The sequence below is a fragment of the Lupinus angustifolius genome, chromosome LG06 (genome assembly GCF_001865875.1).
Source record: "Lupinus angustifolius cultivar Tanjil chromosome LG06, LupAngTanjil_v1.0, whole genome shotgun sequence".
Lineage (NCBI taxonomy): Eukaryota > Viridiplantae > Streptophyta > Magnoliopsida > Fabales > Fabaceae > Lupinus > Lupinus angustifolius.
In genome coordinates, this window is record NC_032014.1 from 16,779,853 (window position 1) to 16,785,679 (window position 5,827).

General features: G+C 37.3%; 1 long non-coding RNA gene across 1 annotated transcript; it reads left to right on the plus strand.

The window, feature by feature from the left end:
• Positions 616-3,183, plus strand: LOC109350861. Its single transcript, XR_002108133.1, has 4 exons — positions 616-1,057; positions 1,161-1,471; positions 2,591-2,769; positions 2,859-3,183. It is a non-coding gene; the product is annotated as an uncharacterized LOC109350861 (long non-coding RNA).

Below are 5,827 nucleotides of genomic sequence, written 5' to 3' on the forward strand. Positions count from 1 at the left end.
ACAACATTGGTTGTAGACCTTCTTCTCGTTTTCGGAGAAGTTAGAGACAACTTGAACCGTAACCTTACTAAAAAATCCCTAAAATTTATTTAGTATAATGGTTTCTAATTATTTATAGATATAGGATTTTAGTAATAAAATATTTTATTAATTATAAACATATCAGGAATTAATAGCTGAGAGACAACATTGGTTGTAGACCTTCTTCTCATTTTCGGAGAAGTTAGAGACAACTCGAACCATAACCTTACTATAAAAATTCCATGATTAATTTGATAACCTTACTATAAAATTTCAATTTATTCGGTAAAATAGTTTTTAATTATTCGTGCATTTTAGAATTTGGATGATAAGATAGTTTATTAATTATGTATCTATGGAATTAATAGTTTAGAGACGGTGTTGGTTGTAGACTTTCTTCTCATTTCCGGAGAAGTTAGAGACAATTCGAACCATAACCTTACTATAAAAACTCCATGATTAATTTGATAATATATTGAGATTAATATTATTAACATAGAGGTTAATATAATATACAAGATAAAAATAGACCATTATTATTTAAATATGGAGTATATTACTTAGTAACTATCTTACTCCACTTACTAAGGCAACTAACCAGGAAAAGTAAAAACCTCACGTGCAGTTTGTAGAACTATGGGATTTATCCCCTAATTGCTTTATCTTCTTCATTCTACGGTAATGGCCAAGGGTAAAGGAAAAGAAAATCCCTAAATCTCACACTCTCTTTCTCATTTCTCGTGGCCAAGGGATTAGAATCCCTAATCTTAGAAGAATAGGGATAAACCCCCAAATCCTCTCCTCCTCCCCATTTTCGATGGCAGCAACGGAAGTTGAGATGGGCGGTGCGGTGATAGAAAGCGGCGAACAAGGTCTCTCCACTATGCAACACCGACACTAAGTCGTGTTGTCTCCTCTTCGGTTCCATTTCCAGTGACGACGAGGTCCTTTCTTTAGTGGCGATTCACGGTTACTCTCGGTGATGACGGAGAATCACGCTCCTGGGTGATTTATGGCCAGATCGAGGTGGCCTCAGGTCGGTAATGAACTCCACTCCCTTCGTTTCGCATTATCATTATTATGTTGTTTTGATTCTCGTTATCACCCTTGAGGTACATGATAACTTTCGGTGGTGACAGAGGTTCGGGTCGCGGTGGATTATGGTGGTTCCCATTGGGGTTGTCTCCTCCTTTCTTCCTCCTCTCGGTGTCTCTAACAGTAAAGGGAGTGGGGATTCTCTAAATCCCCTTTTCTGTTTCCTTTTGGTTCGATGAGGATAGACTCATATCCTTCTACAATTTATGTTCATATTTGATTGATTTTTGGTTGCTGTTTGGATTTATTGAATAGGTGAATTAAGGGAGAATGGAGATGACATGGAGTGGTGGTTCGATGGACGAAGATGAAATCACGATGTAGAAGACAAATTATTATGGTGACTTAAAAAAGGGTAACTAATTTCCTCACTCTCTTTTCATATCTCATTTCCTTCTAGATTCTCGGTTTCCTTAAGTTCTTATGAATTCATTTGCTTCTGGATACTAGTAATGCGCTTATAAAAAAGAAAAAAATATTTGACGATGATATTTCATAAACACATTATACTTAAGATTACCACAATATAAATGTTCTTAATGGAATGCGGAGGTGTGTATTCTTTTATTATTTGGGATATGAAATAAGTAAACCATATTGCTTACAATTATGCAAATGAATGGGATAGTAACTTATCTGAGGATGTACCTTTTGCTTTTTATCCCTTAAATGCCAACTTGGTTGATTTCTCTTGTGGTTATGTATGCGTAGCTATGTTGTGTGTCCCTGAATGTGTTCTTATCTACACATTGCTTTTACTGACTTCCTGTTGAGTTCTCTGGTTCCTGCCTGTGTGTATTTGGACTGATGTGTATCTGCCTGATCTTTCCTATTTTTGTGTTCTCTTTTCTCACGGAGTCCTGAGTGTCTGTGTGTCTCTTTTCTGTGACTTATGCTGCTATATGACCAGTTTTTTTTGCTCTGTTTTTGCTCTGTTTTGTATGTGCCGTGTGTTATGGATGGTAGTATGCTTTCTCCGCTTGCTCTTTTAGGCCTATCCCCTTGATAACCGTGTATGATAGCTTTTTTATAGGTGTTAAGGCTGATTGTAAGGACCTCAAGTGAGACTTTCCATTTGCCCTTTGATTTAGTAACATTCCCTGACTCCTTATTTCTGATTTTAATTTCTAAAACTGGTCATCAATGCTGCTTAACTACACTGAAATCACTACCTTTTGATTTGCACCTATTTGATGCCACTTTATTCTGATTTAGAACAGATTCAACTCTTTTGAAATTCCTACAATTAATCCCGTGAATGCTTTGGCTGTTTTTGATGATGTGTAACGGGAATGTAGGAATTTATATCTTCTTTATTGCCACCTTTTTGGAATTCTTTTGCATTGATATCCCACAACTGGATTTTGATTGCCTCAGATTGATAACCCATGATGATGCTCTTATTGTAATAGCCATACTTTAACAGCTAGCTTTCCTTAATTCTGACTTTTCAACCAATTGCTTGTAATTTCAGTTAGCCTTAATACGCTGCATAGCAACATTGCACACTTCATGTTCTCCCATGAAATCCTTGGCCACCCCACATGAAGACTTCATTCCCATTCGAATGAGGGACACAGACTATAGCAAGTCTAGCAAACATGGAACACTCAACCAGTTGCAGTCTTCTCTGGCACATTGGCACCCTTGGTGGTAAGTCATGAAGCTCTCTTGAAACCCCCTTTTCTTCTCCATAGCCATTCTTTAAAAACTGACACTTCAAAATTTGATTACAAAATTAGGGTCGGTGATTGAAGAAAGAAACATAGGGATAAAGGAGTGAGTTTGGCAATGGGGAGACAGAAGAATGGGTGTTGATTATCATGGAGAAGATTTGGGTCGTGTTGGTCCAAAGGAATTGTCTATCACCAATAAGTTCAAACCAAGGCCATATCCATATTCCAGAGTCACAGGATTCCCTTTAGACCAAACTGATTTTATTTTGAATATCAGTTGCAAATTTACAATAACGGGTTTGATACTGTGAAATGAATGTAAGCATATTTTTTGCATAAATATGAGGTGCACCAGCGTTGCTCCCCAATGACCCATTTGTTGTGAAGCAAATTACAGCCTCATGTCCATAACTTAATTTCACCATCATAACTGGTTAAAAATGGATAACAAGTATGAGCTTTTTGTGAACTTAAATGGTTTTGTTTCTCTCCAAAAATATAACCCTTTTATTTTTCGTCACACCACAATATTTCTATACTTAAATAATTTATCCATTCATCACTGTTGTAACGAAAATGACTTCAACTTCTGATCAGTGGTCACGAAATGAGTGTGAATATGTGCAAAGAAAAGTTTGGTATAAGAAATTATTGTTCTCCCAAAATTATGTAACGTATGACCATAAATGGGCCAAGTTTGAGACAAAGGAGATTAAAGTAGTTCATTTTGTTATCACCGCAGCTAGCAATGCAATTCAGTGTTTAGTTAATAAAGTATAGGTCCGCTTGAAATGCCAATTAGTACAAACCTCATTCCTGAGAGAATGAATAACACTATATATGAACACCTTAAACTTGTAATGTATTGTCTAAAAATCTCACTTACTTGAACTGTATTTTTCATGGAGTGAGTCCGGACAAAATTGAGTGTTCACAACCTCCTTCCCGTATTCAGTGGTGAGGGTTACGCCTACTGGAAAGTCCGGATGAAAATATTCATCGAGGCTATTGATTCAGATATTTGGGAATCCGTGATCAATGGTCCTTTCGTCCTATTTCACTTAGTGGATGGCGAACCGAAAGAAAAGCCAAAAGTTTATGGACCGATGAGGAGCGCAAGAAGGTCTAGTTCAACCTTCTCGCCAAAAACATCATTACCTCGGCCATATCCTACGATGAGTTCTTTCGGGTATCTCAATGTCAGAGTGCCAAGGAAATGTGGGACACTTTACAAGTGACTCACGAAGGCACTAGCGAGGTCAAGCGCGTCCGGCTAAACGCGATAACTCACGAATACAAATTATTTCGTATGCTACTGAGTGAATCGATCGACGATATGCAAAAGCGATTCACTCACATTATTAACCATCTTATTGCTCTAGATAAGATGTTCACCAGAGGAGAGCTAACTAATAAAGTCTTACGCTGTCTTGACAAGAGATGGCAACCTAAAGTAACGACAATCATAAAGTCCAAGGATCTAAACTCCACGCCTTTGGCAACACTCATTGGAAAGCTTGAGGAGCATGAGATGAAGCTTGGGCTTTTGACAATGCATGAGGACTTTGATCACAAAAATAAGGGAATATCTCTCAAAGTTTCAACATCGCAACCCCACGACGAGATAGACAATGATGACTCCGATTTAGACATTGACGAGGAAACGCTAAATATCCTTGTACGAAAATTTGAAAATTTCTTGGAGAAGAAAGGAGGACTTAGACGATTCCAAAAGAGAGAAGTGGGTGAATCAACCAGGAAAGGTAAGACAAAGGAGCGCTTCACTTGCCATGAATGTGGTAAGCCGGGACACATGAAGTATCAGTGCCCCACTTACTTAAAAAGAGTTGATTCAGAGAAGAGCATTCCCGAGACTTCAAGTCAAAGAAAGCATACATTGTCTGGGACGTACCGGAGGAAGAAACAACATCAAGCACCTCAGATGAAGAGGAGACCGCAAAGCTGTGCTTAATAGCGATAACATATGAGGCTTGCGAATCTGACAGCAAGGACATCTCATATGAGGTATACTCTGACACATCATCCTCTTCTTCTGATTCTCCCTCATATGAAATATTATATAGTGCTTATGTTGAGATGCATGAAGAACTTAAAAAATTAGCAAAACTAAGCAACGAGAGAAAAAGAATAATTTTGCTAAACGAACAAAAAATAAATCAACTACAGAAAGAAATAGACGAATTAAAACTAGAAAGTGAAACCTTTGATCTAATTTTTTCCTGTGCTTCATGCGATTGCTCGAAAAATAATTTATGTCAAAATACTACTTGAGAATCTTGCGAGGACTTGAAACACAAAAATTTTAAACTAAATGAAAAACTCACAAGACTCACAAATAGTAAAAACCAATTAGACACTTTGCTTAGCAAAACAAGAAATGTTGATGACCATACTGGATTAGGGTATGTTCCCCCATCCCATAAAAAGAGACCATATAGGAGACCTCTAACACGCCAATATAAAAATTCAAATAAGAAAAATAGAGTCCCTACATGCCATTACTGTGGCACATATGGCCATACATCTCATTCCTGTTACATCAGGAGATATGGGATACCAAGTGGCGTTTACGCTTGGGTAAGAAAGGGAGACAACTCCCTCATCACTAACAAGAAAGGACCCAACATAATTTAGATACATGAGTCTAGCAAGTGATCTATATTGCAGGTATGTCTTCGAACACACAGACAAAATTGGTATCTTGATAGTGGTTGTTCGAGACATATGACTGCGGACAAGTCAAAATTCCTAGACTTGTCATTGAAGGAAAAAGGATTTGTCACCTATGGAGACAACAACAAAGGAAGAATCTTGGGTATTGGAAAGATTGGCAAATCAACCCACATAACAATCGAGAACGTTCTATACGTAGAAGATTTGGAACATAATTTGTTGAGCATAAGCCAATTATGCGACAAAGGTAATATTGTATCTTTTGATTATGAATGTTGTATCATTCGTGATGTATTATCTAATAACGTTAAGTTTGTCGGGTATCGAGTAAATAATATTTA